Below are 21,145 nucleotides of genomic sequence, written 5' to 3'. Positions count from 1 at the left end.
TGTGTCCAGCCCCTCAGCCCATTCTGGTCCTTTTTGTGCCTCTGCCGCTGGAGCAGGGAAGCTTCCGAGCCGGCCAGCAGCTTCACCATCAGTACTTGGGCAGCAGGCCTGGGGACAGCAGCTATCCCCTTCTGGCTCAGCCTCCCCAGCGGGAATTGCCCCTGAGAGGGTAGGGACCAGTGCTGGGCCAGCGGAAGGGATGTGGGGTGGGGAGGTGGACGGGGACAGGGGCGCGCTGGGGCTCACTGCCACGGCCCTGCTGCCTGCCGGGCTGGCGCGCCTTCATAATAAATAACAGCAAATAGCCCATCCGCAGGGCATCCTTCACGCCGGTGGCTAATAACACGGCTATTAATGCCCCCGCAGCCGGCGTGCGCCGCGCCGTGCTGACGGATGTCCCAGGCCCTGGCGCAGTCATAAATCAGCCCCTCTCCTGGGGCAGAGCACAGGGAAGTGTCATTTTCCATCTTGGTAATGAATTGGGGCTTCCCTGCCCTGCCCAGGGCGCTGCTGCTTGAGGTTGCCTGGGATGTGTGTTTGTGGAGGCGTGGCCCTCCCTCCTGCCTCTGGGAGCCGGAGGAGGAGCAGGCCCCGCCCAGGCCACTTCAGATCTAAAGAGGGAGCGCTCAGAACCTTCTGTGTGACCCTGGGGCACTCACTGCTTGTCTCTGGGCCTCAGCTTGCTCCTCTCACCAACCAAGGGCCAGCACTGGAAGTCAGAGCAGATGATGTCCGGCTAATAGAAGCCGGGTGACAGCTCTGGATCGGTCCACGCTGGGTCTGTCCAGTCAGAGCAGGGGCAGGCCCAGAGGGACAGGTCTTGTGGTCATCCTCCAGTTCAAGGGTAACAGGTGCCAAGGCCAGTGGCCTTGGTCCTCAAAGCTCCTTCCCTAACCCACGACAAGGCCTCCCTGCGACGAGGTAGCACATCTTTCCTGCCTGAGCAAGCAGAAGCCCCATATTTTGTAAAATTGTGGCAGGTGGCAATGGAGCTCCAGACCCGGGTGCTCTGCTGAGATGCCCTGTGTGGCCTGGTCAGGACGGGGGCCTTTAGAGGAGGGGGCCCAGCTGTCTTGTGCCCTCTCTGGGCATGAGGAGCCCTTGGGCACCTCTGAGGGCCACCCTGGGCCCTTCCACCTCCACCTCCCTCAGTCTTACCTCCTTCACGGCTGTCACTGGAGCCTGTGGTGCGACTGGGGTCTTGCTCCAGGGGCTCCTGCCAACGTTGCGGGCTGGGCAGCGGGCTGCTCTCACATTCCTGCCCCAGGGCCCCGACAGGCCAAGCCCACTCCGGTTATAGCCTGCAGACCTGGGTGGTGGGCAGCGCTGCTGCGGCACGTGGAGACGCAGAGAGGGACCCTGTGCCTCTGACTTCTGGGCTCCCCTGCCCAGTTCAGGCAAGGCTGCGGGTCCCAGGCAGCATCCTTGTGGTCCTCGACCTGGGGCGCCGCTGGCTCCTCCTGCAGCAAGGGTCGTGCGTTTGGAGTGCACAGGGGCAGCCCCGCGGCCTAGGGGGCTCCCGGGTGGGGCCTGCGGGCGTTCTGACCCCCTGCTCCCGGGGCATGCCCTACCAACCGGCACCCATCTGGGGAGCAGCCTGGCTGCCTGTCACTTCCACGGCCCTCTTTCAACTTTTGCCCTTTGTCTGCAGGCGGCCACCTCCTCTGAAAGGCGGCTGCGTGGCTTTTACCCCCTTTTTCTTTACCACATTTTTTTTCTTTTTTAAATCCCTTTAAGTCACTTGGCAGAATGGGTTGGTGCAGAGAGCGTTCTTGCGTGACAGAGCTGAGAGGAAGCCGCTCTCCAAAGAATCGGGATTCCTGCCACTCAGGCTGGCCTCCAGGGGAGGGAGGGGCCGCCCCCCGCCGAGGAGTTCAGACGTTCACGGGCCTGAGCCGCTGACTGGGCCCCTGAGCTGTCAGGCCCCACGGGCCCTGCTTGGAAAGATGCTCTGGGCTGCGGGGGGGCTCGGTCTCGCTTGGCTGCCCCTGTTTGTGAAGAAGCTTCTCTTGCTTGCGGGGGGGGGGGGGGGGGGGGGCACTATTCCAGCTTCACTCCCTGGTCTTGTCTTCCAAAGAAGAGTCCTTCTCACCGACTCCCTGCCTCCTCACCTGCCAAAAACAACACAAGCCATCAGGCCCAAGGAGACAGGCCGGGGGGGTACCACTTGCAGGGCGGGGGCAGCCTGGGCTGCAGACCCAGGGCCTGGCAAACAGTTTCCCTCTGAGCAACACCCCCAGCCCAGAGCCTGTTTTCTTGAATGTCACTTCCCTAGGAACCAGGGACCTACTGGGATCACTGTTCCGCATCTCCCATCTCTTTCAAAACCCAGATAAGGAGCAGCTGGCCAGGCCCAGGGCCCTTCCTTAGAGCTACCTGGTTTCCTTTTCCCTGGGGCAGAAGGAATGGGAAGAGCAGGGTCACCCGCCCAGCCCAGGGCTGGCTGTTTCCCCAGCACCTGCCCCTCTTGGTAAATGTCATTCAAAGGCTCCAACTGGACCACTACAGCCCAGGCTTCCAGAACAAGCTGCTTTTCCGACTGGGAAGTAGGATCACCGGGGATCTGGGAAGTAGGTCTTGGTGTCCCTGGCTGCTGGTGTGAGGCCACGCCATCTCTTAGGTGGGGTCAGTCCTGCACAACTCCACTGCTCTGCCCTTTTGCAGAGACCAGGGGTCAGGGCAGGCTGTTCTTGGGAATCCTAAAACAAAACCAGAGCCCCCCCACACCACCCCTCATTAGCATGGTGTGTGAAAGGCCTGGGCCTCGGTGTCCGGTTCCCCATGGGGCCCCGCTTTGGAAAAGGGCTTTCATGACACATCTGAGAGCAGAAGTGCTGGTATAACAGATCCAGAGGGGCTCAGCTGCCTCTGGGGGCTTTTCTTTTTGGGGCCAGAGGTGGCTGATTTGAGAAATGCTCATTGTTACAAACAAAAACCAGGCACCCAGGCACTACACCCCAGGTGTCTGCTCATGAGTACACGGCCGGCCGGGAACATGGGGCAAGAACGCGTGTCAGGGCGAGGGGGCTGCCAAGGTAAGGCTGGGCTTCTGGGGACAGGTGGCAGGAGGCCTGAGGCCAGCAGGCTTTGTGGGGGGAATCCTGAGTGGCCAGGCCTGGCCAGCACTGCAGGTGAGGTGGGCAGGTGGCTGGGGCCCCAGGGAGGGCAGGAGACTGCAGTACGAGCCCTCATGCTGTCCCCACCGGTGCGATTCATCCAATTATAAATTGTAATTTCTCTGTGAAAGCGAGAGGTGGAAAGAGTCCAATGAGGTCACCTGCCTCCTTGGCCAGGCCAGGAAATTGTTTTGTCGCTGGGGTGGGGGTGGGGCGACTGGACCTCAGTATGTGGAGATGGAGTCCTGGGAGCCCAGGAGCTCCAGCCGCCTCTCCATGATGGACACAAACCACCCTCTGCCTTTGAGATTGCAAATCCAGGAAGGAGGCGGCTCATACACAGGTATGTTCTCCCTTGGCGCCACCCAGGGCTCTGGGGACAGGCACACTGGGAAGTCCTCCAGGGCCTCCCAGGGCCTGGCCCTGCGCAGCCCACCCGTCGACATCTCCTAACACAGGCCCATCCCTTTGCTGCTCCCCTCCCATGAGTGTCCTCTCAGCGATATCGCCACCTTCTCTCTCCAGGCACGCAGCCCCACTAAGCATGATTGCAGTGACATAGCACAGGAAGTGAACTCCCTGGCTTCAAGGGAGGATGTAAGACTGGATCTTCCAGCACTTGGCTCCGTACCGTGCACACAGAAGGTGCTTAATAAGTGCACCCAGCAAACTCTCATTCTGCTTCCTCATTTAGAAAACCAAGGGTCTGAGCCAGGCTCTCGGTGGGCCTGTCCAGCTTTGCACACCCTGGTCAGCCTTCCCTGCTGGCCCCCCACCCATCCCCCGTATCCTCCCAAGCCTCCTGGGAACCTTGGTGTGCAGATACTGGGCTCCTGGGGGTCCCCACCACGGGTGATTGGGGCCATGTGGGCGTGGGGGGTGCATGGGCTTTCCAGGTGAGCCTGGCTGGCAGTGGTTGGGAAGCATGAGCTCTGGGCAGCGCTGTGGCTCTCCCCACGTGTGGCTGCATAATGATGATCATCAGTGGCCACCTGCATTCACTGAACCAAATGCGGCCCAGGAATACATATGTAAATGTGTCTGCCTGGCAGACGCCTCGGCCAGAGCCTGGCACCCACGGCGAACTGGGTTGGTAAAGCCACAGCGGGCAAAGCTCACGGCTCTGGGCAGACTTGCCGCATGATCAATTGGGTCAGCCAAGGACAAAAGGACCCATGGGGTCCCAAGGGATCAGGAATGGGGGCCTCTTTAGACTCTGGAGAGGTGACAGCTCTGTGGAGCCCCTCTTACCTGGGCCTTCTCTGCTCCCACAGGCTCCAGGTCTCTGCACTGAAAAACACCCCCCTTTTTTTTTTTCTGACATGCTTACACAGTTTTATTTTGTTACTAACAACAACATCACAGTTGCATTAAAAGAAATTTGAAAGGAAAGAGCAAACCAGGCCAGGTGGCGCATGCCTATGATTCCAGTGGCTTGGGAGGCTGAGGCAGGAGGATCGTGAGTTCAAAGCCAGCCTCAGCCAGTTAGCATGGCCCTAAGCAACTCGCGAGACCCTGTCTAAATAAAATACAAATAAAAGCTGAGGATGTGGCTCAGTGGCTAAGCCCTGCTGGTTCAAAGAAAAAAGGAAAGAAGCCACCCAAGCCCCCAGTCCTGCAGATCTGCACCTCCTTTTGCATTTTGGCCAGATCTGCCTGTCCATTCCCACAGTCCACCAGGGAAACATGCACCTTACCCTGTTCCAGTAATTTCTGCTTTGCCATCTCCTCTGAGCCTGGGACAGCCCAACACAGCTGGCAGAATAGGGAGGACCACCTCATGGTGCAGGCTGACAAGGTGGAAAGGGACATGTCCCAGATTTCACAACCTCGACCTGCAGAAAAGCTGGTGCTCCAGACTCCCAGAGCAGCCCCTCCCTCCTGCAGCTCCAGGCCCAGGTGACAGAGCTAACGGAACCGAGGACCCCAGGCAGCCCCCAGTTCTGCCTCCCTCCGTTCCTCTGTCCCTCCACCCGTCCACCCAGCTCTCCATCCGCTTAGCAATAATAGGCCAAGTCCAGTCATGCTCCAGGCACTGTACAAGACCCTGGGGATCCCGAGAGGAGCCCCTGTACTCCAGGAGGCTGCAGCCTCACGGGAAAGCCCCCCGCTTGCAGGAGGCTGGCCTGAGACACACAAGGGCGCCACCTTGCCCAGCCCGTGGGGGACGTCCCAGGAGACGTCCTGGGGAAGACGTTGCCATGGTCTGGGGTCCTCAGACTTACATGAGCTCAGTGGCAACGCAAAGTGGGACAGACACGGCCAGGTGTCCCCCTTGGCCACCCGTCCTCCTTCCAGAGCTGTGCCCACCTTTGGCAGCTGGGGCTTCCCTCCAGAGTGGAGACGGTCCTCAGCTTTACAGTTCCTGGCTGCCTCCAGCAAGTCCGCTCCCTGATACCAGTCCTAGATTAGCAATTAGCCCTCCTGTTTGGTTTCCACCTATAGCTCTTGGGGACAGATTTATCTGTGCTTGTCATTAATCAGATGCCTGGGATGTGCTGCTGGACGCCCAGGGGGGCTTTGTGGCGGGTGACCTAGCAGAGCGGCGTTTGAAGTGATCAAGGTGTCGGCCCCTCCCTGGGCAGAGCTGCCCCAAGTTGAAGGGGGCAGAGTTTAGATCCTCGTTGGCAGGTCGGCGCGGGAGCGAGCCGCGAGACCCGGTGTGCTTTCATTTGGACTTCCAGGCTGAGGTCAGCATCCGAATCTGACCTTTATAGATGAAAAGGCCCTTTGTCATCAGACCCAGAGTTTGTTCCGTGGCTGCTGACTCCCCCCTCCAGGACAGCCAGCCACAGGGCCTGTTCTTTCCACCCCATCACCGAGAGTGGTTGCTCCTCCCTAATGCCAGTGCCACGGTCATGCTCCTGTCCCCGGAGGGCAGCAGGGGCAGAGGGCTGGGGCTGGGGCTGGGGCCGCACGCCAGGGAAGGCTTCTGCATTCAGGACTGGGATGGCTCCTGGAACGAGGTCAGCGTGATGGGAAATGATGGGAAGAGTATTTCAGGCCCAAGGGAACAGCGTGTGCAAAGCGGGGTGGGGTACGTTGGGCAGGCGGACGGGCCCAGAGCCAAATCACTGAGCTGAAGTGGGAGAGGGGAGCCTGGCTTTGGGGGAGCTTTGCAGGTGGTGCTGAGGGGCCTGGTTTTCATACTGAGGGGAGCGGGGAGCCGCCAAGGGTGCCCAGGCAGGGCTGAACTGTCTCCTCTCGAGTGACTTGGGAGCTTCTGCAGTTCTCCCTGAAGACAGGCCTGCGGGCCAAGTGGACCCCATCCTTTTCACTGGAGGGCAATTGAGTGCCTCTGGGAGCATTGTGGAGAGTTGGCCGGCTGTGGGGCTCCCAGCCTGGCCCTGAGCTGTGGCCCACAGTCCCCGGGCAGCTTGAGCAGGTCATGGACTTGGAGCAGCGGCAGGCAGCAGGAGGCTCCTGTGAGCTGAGTCTCCCTGCCCCCTCCATCCCTGGCCCCCGGGGCCTGGCTGGGCAGCTCTGAGGGGCAGAGGCGAGAGGCTGCTTAGGCGGTGTGAACCTCCACTCTGCTAATTAGACAGTTTCCTGACGACACCCAGACTTCCAGGGACAATGGGCGATGGGCGTGCCGACGAGTGTGGCAGCTGGCCGTGGGTGGCCATGGGAGCCCACACTGCCCAGCCAGCAGCCTGGACCCTTGCCAGCGCCCACCCTCAGAGACAGATGCTGGGGAAATGGGCGATGGGGCAGGGCTCAGCACAGATGAGAGCTCTGGGGCCCCTAGGCCTCTCCTGGGCCATGGCTGCTCTGAAGGACATGACACGGGACTTCCGCCACTGAGTGGACCTTTCTGTCTCCCTCCTTTTCCTTCCTTGGTCCCTCCTTCCCTTCTTGGCCTGGGACTTCACTCCTGTCCCCTAGTGCTGGGCCAGGTCACATGGGGATGCACGGTAGGCGGCCACCTGCCAACTGCCCATCCCATGGGGCCCTGCATTGCTGGGCGCAGAGTCCTCCTCTGCCAGGCTCCAGGTGGAGCAGAGGCCCCAAGTCTGCAGGTGCTGCTCCCACCATGCAGGGGATCTAGAACGTCACCCCTGGGCGGCAGGGGGCAGGGTGCGCAGTTGCCCAGAGATGCTTCGTCCGCCCCGAGGGCTCTCCTGCTTTTGAAACCTCCTCCAAGCAGGGGCAAGAGGAGAGTGGGCACCGCGTAGGGCTGGCCCAGGGCAGTGTGCACTCCTCCAGGCTCACGGAGGGACAGGCAGCTGTCCTAGGCCTCTGGAGGAGGAGACCCCAAGGGGGCTGTGCACGTGGTGGGGGGCGCGGTAGCCCTCCCCTGGTCTGCTCCTTTGCCCTCAGTAACTCTAGGCCCAGAAGGTGGCCTGGGCCTCTGCCTGGGGCTCCCGGGAGGGAGGCAGCTCATCCTCCTCCCTCACCAGGAGGGTCTGCAAGGAGCCTAGAGGGAGCCTGGGATGATGTGTCTGGTGCCACCAGCCAAGGTCAGGACTTTGGATTTCAGTAAAGTAGGCGGCTTCTGCCAGCAATCTTGCTGGCTTCGTGACCTGCCCGCCCTGCCCTGCCCTGCTGTGGCGGCCTTAGCTGGCCCCTTAGAGGAGGCAGGCCTGGCCCCCTCTGGCTGCCTGGGCTGAGGCCCCTGCACAGGTCCCTGGCACCCTGGCTGCGAGACAGGCCTGTGCTGTCCACACGTGGCAGCTTTTGCTTGGTACCAGGGTTGAACCCAGGGCACTCTACCACTGAGCCACATCCAGACCTTTTTTTTTTTTTTTTTTTTTTTTTTTTGAGATAGGGTCTTGCTAAGTTTCTGAGGCTGGCCTTGATTTTGCAATCCTCCTACCTTAGCCTCCAAAGTCTCTGGGACCACAGGTGTGCGCCACAGCAGGTAGAGCGCTGTTGCTCTCAAACAGATGTTTGGGGGGCACTTAGCTGGCCACCACAGGATGTGTCTCAAGCCTGACAGGCACGGGGAGGAGGCCATAGTCACAGAGGCTTCCCTGGAGAAGGCTGAAGGGATATCAGGGAACCCAGCCTCTGCATAGGGTGTCTGCTCCCTTTCTCTGCCAGCCCTGCCCCCCCAGCCTCCAATTCCCCAAAGCAGGTTGCGACCCCAGACTTCCAGCCTCCCCAGGGGCTCTGTGCTGGTGCTGGGGGCCCCAGTGTGCGCCCCTGGGGACCATCAGCACCCTGCCCCTCAGCGGCCAGTCCTCAGATGCCTGCCACCAACCACACTCAAAGCCACAGCTGGGCCACGCTCCGGCTCTGTGCAGGCGACCCAGGTGTAGATGGAGGGCGCTGCCTCTCCCTCCGGAAGTGTCCCCCCACAGCCTCGTTTCTCTGCTTCTCTCCGCACTGCTGTGCCAGCCCTGGGGACAGGCCCCTCGCCCAGCTCCCCGCCCCCCAGCGCTCCCATTTCCCTGCACCGTCAGAAGCCGGTGCCAGGGGATTTTCGCCTGTGTGTTGGAAATCGCCCACCCGCGCTCCTTCCCGACAGCGCACCTCACCCTGGAGAGCAGCAGAGGGCCAGGCTGTGTTAATATTTACAGCGAGTAGCCCAGGAAGCTATTAGTTCCTTTTCTTGTTGTTAATTGAAAGAGGAGAAAATGGTTGTAACACTTCAAAAGGACTTACAGCCAGCCCAGGGGCCGGCTGAGCGGGGGAGGGGAGGAGAGGGTTTTTAAGTAAATAACCCAGCCAGCCTGGGGGAGGGGTGGGGGGTGGGGGGCTGCGGTCTTCCCAGCACGGCCTTTCCTTGGGGTTTCCTTATGGCCTTTCATGGTGGCTTCCCTTTCAGCTGGGCACCTGCTTTAAGGAGAGAAGGAAGAGGGAAAAGATCCGCCGTCGCTTTGTTCATAATGAACCTCTTTGAAGCAGCAGCTAAGGAGGCACCTTCGAGCCTGCGGTGCCAGGGCCCGGCCCTGCCCCATCCCGACGGCTGCTGCAGGCCCTCGGAGGGTGCAGGCCAGGGAGGGGGCACTGGGCTGCAGCCCCTCCTGGGCCTGACCTGGCTGTGACTTCCGTTCCCGTGGACCCCCTGGGCAGCCCACAACACTGTGATGGGGGGTGCAGAGGACGAGCTGACCCCTGGGAGAGGAGGCCCAGCACTGGGAGGCCTGTGAGGGGGCCTTCCTGAGCCTGTCTCCATGCTGTCTCTGCATGGGTGGCTTCTGGGGGCTCTGTCCCAGGATGTGAGTAACTAGACAGTAGGACCAGGGGAACCCAGAGGTCTTCAGAGCCAGGGATGTGGCTCAGGGGTACAGTACTTGCCTCGAGTGCATGGGGCCCTGAATAAAAAGACCTTCACTCCGGGCACCTACCACTCGGCTCTGACAACTGTCCCCTCCTCCAGGCAGACTTCCCTGAACCCCCTCTGCCCCCAGCTTCTTTATGGGGCCACTGAGGCCCCCTGCACTCTGCTCTCTCTCAGCCTGGCCTTCTCTGTGGAGCAAGATGGCTGACTCTTCCAGATACAGAGGAACACCTGGCCCTCGTTCCTGGACAGACTGCATTAAAGGAGGAATAGACCACACAATGAAGGTGATATCCATACCGCCCCCTCCCTGCCTCCACCCTGGTCACATCAAGCAGGAACACTGTTGGGTTCTGGGCTCCACAAGATGCAGGTGAGAAGTGCCCACAGACATTCAGCCCAGCACAGGACAGAGGGCAGACCCTGTCCTTGGTACTCTGGGTCCAGAGGAAAACGTCTGATATGTTCCAGGGCCCAGCATCTAGAAGGGCCAGGAGGATGTTCTGGAAAGGACTCAGCTACACCAAGACCATTTCAGTTTTGCATCTAAGGGAACAGAGATGTTCAGGGGCCTGCCCAGGGTCACACAGTGCAGAGCCTGATGGCAAACCCATTCTTGTTTCTGCTATGTGCCCTTAGGGCCACAACAACCTTTCCTGTGGGGCCAGGGACAAAAGATCTACACTCAGGTGGCAGAATCAGGTCCCTCTGTAGGTCCCCAAGGTACCTTAGCAATTAAAGGTTATGAGAAGTCCCAGGCAAAGATGCCCATCTCAGTTGGTTGGCTTCAGTCATTACCAGTTGGCTTTATTTTTTGTGACACCTGTCAATCTTTGGGAGGTGCTGTGCGATGCCCATGTCTTTGGTGACCTCTGTGTGTCACACAGGGGCGCTGTGTTGGTGGCGTGCCGTGGTGAGGACAGGCCTGCCCCTGCCCTCTTCTGGTTCCTGGCCTTTGCTCAGCACACAGTAGGCATGCGCATGGGGGTGGGGGTGTGATGAGCTGGGCTGGGGCCACAGGAAGCCACAGGTCCAAGCCAGACGTGGTCTCTGCAATGAGTTGCACCATCTCCTCCTCCTGTCCTGGATCTGTGGCAAACCCTCTGTCCACACCCGTCTGACCTCCCCAGGGAGTCTTGGCAGGCTGAAGCAGCTGGTCCTCAGGGCATCCATACCTCCTCAGACAGGATCAGCGCCCTCTGCCCCCACTCAGCTGCCAGGCCGGGCCCCTCTTCCCTCCCCTCCAGCTCTGTGGCTGCGGCCTTGACATTCCCGTCACATCCCAGGTCCCTGCCTGGAATACTAATTCTCCCCAGATGAAACCATCCGCGCTTAATTTTTTTTTTTAAGAGCCAGGCAGAAAGAAAAGATGAGAACAGGGGGCACTACTTGGAGCAGAGCCTCAAGGAGCCTCTTTCCAGAGCCATCTCTGGGGGCTGGATGAAGACTGTGCCAGGACACCAGCCACCCAGGACATGTTGCTCCTGACGCAGGCTGGGACAGCACCAGACAGGTGGTGGCGCTGGTTCCCTCGCCAGCACGGCTGGCACACAGAGCTGGGGGTCAGCCTGCCTCCTGCCTCCCGTTTTTTTTTTTTTTTTTTATAATTTTTAATATTTATTTTTTAGTTCTCGGCGGACACAACATCTTTGTTGGTATGTGGTGCTGAGAATCGAACCCGGGCCGCACGCATGCCAGGCGAGCGCGCTACCGCTTGAGCCACATCCCCAGCCCCTGCCTCCCGTTTGCAAATGAGATTCCACCAGCTCTGTAAGACCACGTGGCCCTCCCTCATGGAGCTGGTGTCCCGTAGGACAGCTGCCCCGGTGTCCCTGCTGCAGCCTGAGCATGCCCAGAGGGGACCTCTGTGACCCCACTGCCCCCAGTGTGTTTTTCACAGTCCAAGGGAGGTGCGGCCAGATGGAGGGCTCAACTAGATAACCCTGGACAAGCTCCGATGACTCCGGGTCCCAGCTGCCTCCCGGGGTGCCTCCTGCCATCAGGAGGGCCGTTGTAGGAAGATCAGTAACAGCTCGTTACATGGGGCAAGTGTCTTACTGTCTCTGGGCATCAGTGTCCTTATCTGTGTGATGGGGGCAGGATGGGAGCAGCATCCCAGGCCTGTGGTACCATGTGAGCACCAGAGGACCGGGCCAGCCGGGTTTCCTGTGCATCCATAAGCCACTATTATAGCCTTGGGGGCAGTGTGCCAGGGAGGCCTCTTCCCTCTGCCAGGTGCCCGGGCAACCCCCTCTTGCTCCCAGCCAAAGCTCCCAGCCAAAGCCCTGGCTATAGGGCACCATAGGCTCCTCCCAGGCCCCTCCCCTGCAGGCTCCTTCCCCAAGGTTCCTCCTCCTTCCCAGGCCCCTCTCCTGCAGGCTCCTCCTCCCAGGCCCCTCTCCTGCAGGCTCCTCCTCCTCAGGCTCCTCCTTCCAGGCCCCTCCTCCCCAAGGCCCCTCCTCCCCAAGCTCCTCCCCGGTACCAAGAAGCCACCCCCACCGCAGCCCAGTTTAACATCCTTAAGTCCCCAAAGGGAAGAATGAAATTGTAACGGCAGGAAACTCGACAGAACAAGAAACATGATGAAATCCCTACGTAAATTACGAAACCTAAATGAGCCCTGGCGGCCCCCAGGGCAGGGTAAACGCTGCCACGCAGCTGGAGACTCGGGCCCCGCCCTGAAAGCTGTGAGGGCAGAAGCTCACCTTTCCTCCTGCCATGGGTCAGGCCCACAGTCCCTGACCAGGGGGACCAGAGCCGAAGCCTGAGCCCTGGCCCAGGTGCTACCCTGCTGCCGTTTCTTCCAGAGTCCCCTGGCCTGCATGTCTGGCTCAGCCCTTTCCCTGGCCTCGAGGCCTCCCTGCCTCCCAGCCCTGCCGAGGTTTTTCCTGAGCCCCAGCGCTAAGCCCATCGCAGGCTGTGCTTCTGCCCAGCCCCATGTGAGACGAGCCCCGAGAGACTTGGTGGGGACTTGCTGCAGCCCCTGCCCTCATTTTATCTGGTGGCTCCTCTGCCGCAGAGGTCGTCTTGGTGGCCAGGGACGAAACCTGGGCTGCCCAGTGCTCCAACTGCTGGACGCCCCTGGTCCAAGGCTGTGGGTCCTGCCCAGGTCTCACTGTCCCCTTCTCCCAAATCCTCCCCCTGCATCCCGTCCTGCCCCAGCCACCTGTGAGCTGCAGAGCCGGCCCAGGGCTGTAAGCAAAGGTGGCCATTAGCCCACCTCCCTCTCCCTGTGGAGCAGCATCCTAAGTCACCATGGAGTGAAGCCAGCCGCGGAGGGAGCCAGTGGGGAAATAAAGCTCGGGGCTCCGTGACTGTGCCCTGCCACCTGGACTTCCTTGTCTGTGGCTTTCCTCCCACAAGGAACACGACGAATAACTCTGGCTATTAGGCTCCTGGTCGGGAAGACACCACACCATCCTTCCCGAGGTGGCTAGGCCCGGCCCTCACGCCTGGCCTGGGGTTGGCGCTGAGGCACCAGCTTCATTTCCCAGCACCCACCCCCAGGCCGTGGCTGCTGGGGCTTGGGAAGGTGCCAGGGGATGCGTCTCCAGCCCCTATGTCTTCACTTCTCCGGCCTCCCTCTAGAAGGCTCCGGTACAGGATGGCACGACCGTTGGGTCCCAGTCACAGCCATCATCTTGCCCTTCTAATTTGTCACTTGGGCACTGTCCTACTGCTGGACTGTTCCGATACCACTTGATTCAACCCCCTGACACTACAGTGGGGCAAACTGAGGCTCAGAGAGGTTCAGTGCCCTGCCCAAAGTCACACAGGGCAGAGTGGGGTCCAGAGTCCTGGTCCTTGCTCTTTCCCTGGTGGCAGGACCATCTACAACAGAGACCTGCGTGGGGGCCTTGTCTCTCTCCTCAGCCCTGGCAGGGCCCCTCTTTCTTCCTCCCTCACCTGGCCCTACTCTGTGCCAGGCCCCGGCCAGCTTCTGTCAGATGTCACCCCATCTGCTCCAGGAGCAGGTGGGCTGCAGATGGGGGGACTTACTTGTTCTGAGGACATCCTCCCAGGTTCCAAGTGTTTTCTAAGATCCCTACCATGCAATCAGCACTTGAGAGGGGGGCAGGGAGGAGGCCGGGGAACCCTCAGGGAGCCTGGGAGGGCCTGTCCCGGGGCCCACACCTGGTAGGACCCCAGCCCAGCTCCAGGAGGCCGGCAGCACCTCCAGGACGCATGCGGGAGGAGACTGGGAGATGTTGGAGACTTTGCCCCAGTTCCAGTCTGACCAGGACGTTTCTAATTCAGGCACAGACGCTGGGCAAACCAGACAGCTGGTCACCCGCCCTGGACTGTAGCTGAGCCTCTGACGCAGCTGCAGTTCCCAGCTCCAGGCTACGGCTCCCTAGTGGCTGGCCCTCCCCCAGGAAGGCAGTGGTTTCATGGGTTCACCTGGAGGATGAGGCTGCTCCGAGGCCTCAGGTGGCTCAACTTGATTTCTGCTGAGCACTTACTTAGTCCCTGTGCCCTCAGTGGGGGCAGGAAGAGGGTCAAGTGCCTATGAGGAGGGAGGGGAGGTGGCAGGAGAGCAGGCAGCCAGGGGGGCAGCACCACGAGCCTCCTATTTGGCCTCCCCTGCCCTGGCCCATGCAGGGCCTCCGCCTCCTCAGGAATTTCTACACTGTGGGTGACCTGGGCCAGGCCCCTGGGCTCTGGCCTCACCCTTCCCAGGGCCAGCCTGAGGAGCTCCCCTCAGCTCACAAGGCCTGGATACCCCTCCCCCATGACCCAGGCCTCTCTGCCTCACCCCTGCCCAGAAAGGGGGATCCAGGACTTTGCCCACCTGCTTCCTGCTCTTCTGAAACAGACCCCAGGAGAGTGGTCCAAGGACCATGGCATTGCAGAGATGGCGGACTGGGCCATGCGTCCAGCCCTAACCTCCAGCCCCAGCTGCGTCCACCGTGGGCCTTGAAGCCTGGAAGGTGCTGCTGACCTCGCACCCCGAGACCTGGATCCCTACCTGGTGCTGCAGCCGGGGCCTTGGTGGTGGGAGGTGTGGCCAGCACCACCCAGGGGGCTCAGGGCTGTCTGCCTCTGCCCTCCTCCCTCTCCCTTCCTTCCTTTGCTCTGCCACAGAGCTACGTCCTCAGCCCTCTTGGATTTGAGACAAGGTCTCTTCAAGTTGCCCAGGCTGGCCTTGAGCTTGCAATCCTCCCGCCTCAGCCTCCTGGGTGCTGAGAACTGGGATTACAGGTGTGTGCCCCACACCCAACTGGAAAGTGGCCTTCTTGGTGGGAGCTCCCAAGGGGTCCCTCGTCAGCCGAACCCACCCTGTTGTCCTGCCAGGAGCCCTGAGGAGAGTGGGCTTTGGGGGCTCTTGGGGGCTGATCAGAGGTGGAAGGGGCTGCAGGCCAGGCTGGTGGGGCTGGGGGGGTTTGGCAGAAGGGAAGCCCCGTCCCCAGGAGCGGGCAGGGGTGTCCCCAGGAAGGTGTGGCCATGGGTGTGCACAGGTGCATCTCCACCAGACCTGCATATCTGGGGCCACCCTTCACCGCGCCACCATTTACCGTGATGTTTTTGTGGCCCGCGAGCGGAAGTGGGTGAATGACAGCTCGGCGGTTACTGTGGTGCTAACCGTGCCCCGCACCCCCCCCGCGGGAGGAGGCGCACCTTTGGGGAGTAATCTCCGCGGCAGCCACAGGGCCACATGTGGAAACGGCTGCTGCCGGGACCCACAGGCAGGGCTGGTGGAGGGACAGGGAGCGGGTCTGGGGCCGCTGGACACCCGAGTTAGGAGCTGTGGGCCAGGCCAGGGGTCATCGCCCTCATGGAAAGGCTTCTCTGGTGGCCCTCCGCACGCGTCCTGGGAGAGAAACCAGGTCTGCTCCCATGGCTGGAAGGGCCCAGGGCTCCAGCTACCGCCATCCCTGCTGCAGCTGCAGGCCTCACAGGGTGGCCAAGGAGTGTGGGTCCGCTTCCACTCCCGTCCGCTGGCTGCCCTGTTGGCCCAGCCTGCGACCTCAGTGCCCCGTGATCTTCTTCCTTCCCTCCTCCCTCCCCCATCTCTCTTCCCTAAACATGGCTGAACACATACAGCGTGACTGAGGGCAGGAAGGGAGTCAGGAGGAAAGTGAGGCTGCAGGGAGAGGAAAAGCACCCCAACAGCAGCAGCGGCACATGCAAAGGCCCAGGGCAGGAGGAAGGCTGCCTTTGGGGTATGTGGTGGGAAGCCCAGCATAGGGCAGGTCAGTGGGGAAGGGGCCCGGACTTTGTCCATCCTGAGATCATGGGGCATGGTGGGAGAGGGAAGGCAGCTCCGACTGAAGAGTACACAGCTGGCAGTGGAGAGGGAGGCGGGCCAAGCAGGGCCACAGGGAATGTCTTGCTCTCTGAGCTGGGGCTGTAAGTCTTGGGGCTGGGTGTGGGCACCTTACACCCGAATAACAGCGAATAAACAGAGGAAGCCCTCTGCCTGGAGGGCCTGGGGGCTCACCTGCTGAGTCCTGGCCCCCCAGCATGGTGGCCTGCCCAGTCCAGCCTCCCAGGGCAGACTTAGCTCACTCCCAGCCCCAGAGCTCCAGGGAGGGACAGTGGCAGAGCAGCCCCCTCCCCCAACACCCCGGGGCTCCTGCCACTCACTCTGTGGGGCAGGGAGGGACGCCTGGCCTCCGTGGGGGTGGAGTGGCCCCTGGGAAGCACCCCTTCCTGCCCTGGGACCTCTCTCCTTTCTCCCTGGCTTCTGACTGGAAGGCGGTGCCCACTGCTCAGCTGGGGACCTTGGGCCGGGACCTCAGGGGTGTTGCTGGGGGGCCCAGGAAGCAGCGCTGAGAACCTCGGTGCCACGCAGTGCAGACGCCGTGACTGTGGGCACAGAGCTCAGCTGCAGCCCCTGGGTCCACGGGCCGCAGGGGACAATAGAGCTTCTGCGGGGACCACCAGCAGCCTGTAGGCCTCAGAGCCTGCCTGTGCGCCACTATCCCCACTCCCCAACAGGCAGGCCTGTTGGGGGGACAAAGCTGTCCGTGCCAGGCCACAGTGCTGCCAGCGGTGGGCCTGGCGGGGGACAGGCCTGGAGGAAGATTTATGAGCTGGGTTAAAATTTAATTTGGGTGGAAGATCCCGGCCAGCCAAGCTGGCTGCCCCAGACAAATGGCCTCGTCCCTGCCGGCTTGTGCCCCATGCCAGCCTCCCCCTCCTCCCCGGAAGGCTGCCCGCCACCCGCTGTCCGCAGAGAAATCACAGCACCAATTTGATTTGGGACGCGGCTGCAGCTTGTTTGCACTTTGGTCTGAAATTGAACAGGACAGAATCAGCTTTGGGCGGGAACCACCTCCACTGTGGCCTCCGCGGTGCCCAGGAAGCCACTCTGCTCTCCGGGAGCCTCCCTGAGCCTGCCAGCCCCTCTCAGTGTGGAGGGTCCCCTACTCGGCCACCAAGGTGTGCCCCGCCTTCTGACCAGCACCCCCATTCCCCGACCCCCCAGACTCCGGGGCCTGACTGCTGGGGATCTCAGATAAGTGACCAAACCTCTCAGAGCCACAGTGTCCTCATCTGTAAAACGGGGACAAGAGTAAGCCCAGCTCTCAGGAGACTCCATCATCACATAGAGAGAACATGCCTGGCCGGGCGCCTGTCATCCCAGCGGCTCCGGAGGCTGAGGCAGGAGGATCGCGGGTTCAAAGCCAGTCTCAGGAACTTAGTGAGGCTTTAAGCATCTCAGTGAGACCCTGTCTCTGAATAAGGTACACAGTAGGGCTGGGGACGTGGCTCAGTGGTGGAGTGCCCCGGGTTCAACCCCCCGCACCAAAAAAGAAAATCAAAAAAGAGAGAGAGCCCTGGGTGAGTGGCAGCCCTGGTCCCCACACAGCACTGTGGCCCGGAGGCTCTTGGACCCACACATCCCAGACCCCGTGAGCCTGTGTCCTGCTCCCGCCTTGCCAGGCCACCTCACCTTTGGTCCTGGACCAGCAGCTGCTGACCCATCCAGCCTGGGGCAGGTGGGTGAGAGGGATGCTGGGGTCCCTGCGGCACAAGGCGGGGCCCAGTCAGGGCTGAGAGCACAGGCTGGTGGACAGAGTGGCCCAGCGTGCCTGTCCCCAGGGGTGAGCCCTGCCCAAGTATGCTGTCTGGATCCTTCTAGATGTTTCCCAGAGTGGTCACCTCCCACCCATTTTACAGGTACAGAAATTGAGACTCAGCTGCCCCAGGCCTCTAGCAAGGATGGCCCCAGTCAGCCCTGGACGAGAGCCTGCACCTCTCCCATTGTGCTCGGGGCTTCCACGCTGTCTTCCGTGCTTCTGTCCTGCCTACGGGGGAGGGTCTGGGTGGGAGGTGCACGTGGGTGGGCAGTGCCACCCGGGCTCTGCCCCCGACAGGAGCACCTGCCCCACATTCTCACACTCCTGCTCCTGCTGAGCTGGCAGGGATCCAGGCCCAGAAACAGCTGCGTCACCTTCGAGGCTGAGTCCCAGTGGCTCCTCTGCCCAGGCCTGGGGAGGAGGGTGGGAGGAGGGTGGGCGGGCGCTTCTCCCGGGGCTGTGGAAGGCGCTGGCGCCCCTGCCCCACGCACAGACCCATGACCTGCCTGTCGCAGGGGGACCGGCCAGCTGCCTTCCCGTCCTCACCCCTGGCCTGGCTTCCTGAGGGGCCAGCAGAAGTTGACCCTGAACCTGGCTCCCTCCAGCCCGGAGAAGGCAGGGCCTGCAGCTCTGCCCCGTGATGACCTCGCACCCGCTCCACACGGCGGGGCAGAAGTGTCCAGTGGGGACAGGGTATCCTCTGGGTCCTTCAGTGCCCTCTTGGGGGTCTCTTTTACCTTTTAGTCACCTCCAAAGAACTTGAGGACCCTCTTTGGGAACTCCTTGTCTGGGAGCCTGGACTCAGCCCTCCTCAAACTGCTCCTGCTGTCCCCAGCGCTGCTCCCATCCAGGTGAGCGTCTTGGGGACTCAGCGCTGGTCCTGATCCATTCTGTGCCCTGAGGGTGGAGATTCATGTGTCCACATATTTGCACTGTAACAGCAGCACCAGGGTCTGAGCTCCAAGAGGGGGGCCACATGGTTGGGAGCAGGCTCCTGGTCCCCGTCGGCACCCTGCCAGCAGAGCCGGCCACACCCATGCCCTGCCCCCCAGCACCCTCCCTGTGTGCCCAGCCCCAGCTGGGTGTTGGGTTGGGGTACCAGGCCCTGCCCCACCACTAGCAGAAGGCCAGGTGCCAGTCTGCACCGGTGCTGCCCCCACTCCCCCCACCAGGTCCCAGCTCAGACCCCGTCAGAAGCTCGCGGCCGCCCCTCGTTATTTACTTATGAACCTATTTATTTATTCCCAGCTCGTTGGCTGAGGATTTGCGGCAGCTTACAGAAATGCCACATAATACTAGCGGATCAAGAGGAGGGAGGCGGGGACCCTGCCGTGAAGTTCCTGGGCTGGGTTCAGATCCTGCCGTGGAGTCACCTTTGCCCTAAGACTCACTGCCCCTCTCTGAGCTCGGGTCCACGCCTGTGGAGTGGGAGTGATACTGCCCGCTGTCAGGGCTCAGTGGGACCAGGGGAGATGGACAGGAAGGGCTGGGGTGTGGCTCAGTGATGGAGCGGGCGCCTAGCATGCCCGAGTCCACAGGTTCCGTCGCCAGCCGGAAAGCGGTTAATATGACCAGGAGAGAAGACGCAGAGGAACAGGTCGGGGCAGCTGCGGGAGCAGGCACAGCCCTGCCCGTCTCTGTGCCTGGTACCTTCCAGGTTGTGGCAAAGCCAGAGCCAAGGGTGGGTCTGGGGGCAGGCGGCTCATGACTTCCGGGGTCTTACCTGGCCCCCCAGATGCCTCTCAGTGGGAGAGCTGTGGGTGATCCCGACACCCTACCCTCTCCATGCGGGGCCCAGGAACCTGCAGGGAGGGAGAGAAGGGCGAGAGCCTGGGCATCCAGGCTGGGAGCCCCTCCCTCTCACCTGGTGCCAGCACCTAGAGGTCCTCAGCCCCTGGATCCCTGAGCCTCACCCAGATCTGAACCCACTTCAGCACCGAGCTCCGACTTTCATGGTACTGGCCTACCCCCACGGACAGTGACCCAGTCCCCAGTGCCCCCAAACCCCTCACTGCCTGCTCCGGGAGAGGCCAGTGCCTAGGGCTCCCTCCCTCTGGCTGACGGCCTCCCCACATCCCTGCTCAGCAGGGCAGGAGGCAGATCTCCTTCCACCCAGGGCCCAGCCGCCCTCTGCTGAGCAGGTGCCCAGCACTGCGGGACTGCGGGTGTCCAGCAGGTGTGTGTGGCCTGCTGCTGGTCCTGCCTCCGTGCTGGGGCTCCAGGCCTGGCAGCCAGAAGGGGCCTGGAGGCAGACACGCCCTGACCTCACCCACGGCCTGGGCCCCAGCCCGCACCGGACAGTTCACACACTGCTTAAATGGCTGATTAATTGCCACGGCTCTCGGGACGACATGGCCATTTAGAACCCTGCAGGTAGAAGTGAGCTTCGAGCCCCAGGAGTCCAGCCCTGGCTCTGGCACCGAGCGCCCAGCACTGCCGCCTCAGTGTCTGTGGACTGGGGAGGAGGGTCCCCCACACTTCTCCCTGCCTGCCCAGCAGCTCACGGGCACAGCCCTGTCCCGAGATTGGGGTGTTCCTGGGAGGAACAGGCTTCCAACCCCCCCTCCCTGCTGGGTTCAAGTGGAGAAGCATTTATGGGGCTCCAGCTGAATGCTAGACTGTCCACAATAGAACTAGACTTTCCCCCGGCACCCCTTTGTGGCCCCCAGCCACCAGCTCTGAGGGCACCAGGGTCATGAGGTGGGAGAGTTACATCGACACCTGCAGAACCCACTGCCAGGCAGACCCCAGGGAGGCCGGTCCTGGGCCATTGCTGGCATTCGGCAGGGCAGGCCCCAGGACCCCGAGTGACGTCACTGAGTGTGCCCGGCAGACAGATAACCCAACCAGTCCTCATGGAGTAGTGAACGATTCAGCGGGCAGCCTTTGTCACTTAATTCCCACAGTGTAGGGGCTTCAGGAGGCTTGAGGGGCCCCTTGAAGTCTCCCCCTCACCTAAGTCCTCGGTGCGGAAATGGCACCCAGTGACCCCCTGCTGAGGCCCACTCCCAGCACCTTCGACCCCTGCCCTGGGTCCTGTCCTCACCAGGGTCCGCTCCAGTCCCCTCTGAGCAGCAGCGAGCTCTAACAGCCACCGTGGGGGCCAGCGGGGACCTCCCGCCTCCCACCTCCTCTCCTGCTGTCCCATGCTGGCTCAGGGTGTCCTCAGGCTGTGCAGTGTGTGCACGCGGAGGAGGAAGCACCCTGGACAGAGGAGGACAGCGACATGGGAAAGGGCCACGCTCGGCGCCGCTAGAGAACCTGCCCCCTGTCACGTGCCTGCTGCGCACCCAGCCTGCACCACCAGCCTTGGGCTGATTTTTATCCCCAATTTGCAGATGACAAGCCTGAGACTTCTTGGGGTGGTGGGAGTGTTCTAGAACAGACGTTGGCGCGACCTTGTGGGTACATGGGAAGCCACTCCGCTCTGCATGTCTAAGGGGCAAACCTCACGGTGGGCGAGCAGCTGACCCTCCATATCCGCAGCCGTCTCCAAGGGTCCAACCGACCCCGGGTGGAAGACACTCAAGGAAAAAATATTGTATCTGTGTTGAACACATACGGATATTTTTTCTTGTCATTATTCCCTGAACAACGCGGCGTAACAACTATTTACATAGCATTTACATTGTATTAGGAATTATAAGTAATCTAGGGATGATTTAGAGCGTACTAGAGGATGCTCGCAGGTTATATGCAAATACAGCGCCATTTCATACAAAGGACTGGAGCAGCTGCGGATTTGGGTGTCCTGGGGGGGACCCTGGAACCAATTC

General features: G+C 61.5%; 2 protein-coding genes across 5 annotated transcripts in view; one reads left to right on the top strand and one right to left on the bottom strand.

The window, feature by feature from the left end:
- The window catches only part of MACROD1 (mono-ADP ribosylhydrolase 1), a 137,134-nt gene that overhangs the window by 48,543 nt on the left and 67,446 nt on the right, over nt 1–21,145 (top strand). The window lies entirely within an intron of this gene.
- The window catches only part of FLRT1 (fibronectin leucine rich transmembrane protein 1), a 74,683-nt gene that overhangs the window by 15,803 nt on the left and 37,735 nt on the right, over nt 1–21,145 (bottom strand). Inside the window, exon 2 of one of the 3 annotated variants that reach the window (XM_081280796.1) lies at nt 1,159–2,111. The exons of 1 other annotated variant lie outside the window; for it this stretch is intronic. The gene's annotated coding sequence lies outside the window, so the exon portion shown is untranslated. Of the gene's footprint in view, nt 1–1,158; nt 3,610–21,145 lie in introns of those variants that run through there. One more of the 3 variants, XM_081280797.1, reaches the window with a different exon arrangement.

Source organism: Spermophilus citellus, assembly GCF_964194105.1.
Source record: "Spermophilus citellus genome assembly, chromosome: 2".
NCBI lineage: Eukaryota > Metazoa > Chordata > Mammalia > Rodentia > Sciuridae > Spermophilus > Spermophilus citellus.
This window is presented reverse-complemented; position numbering and strand designations above follow the sequence as displayed.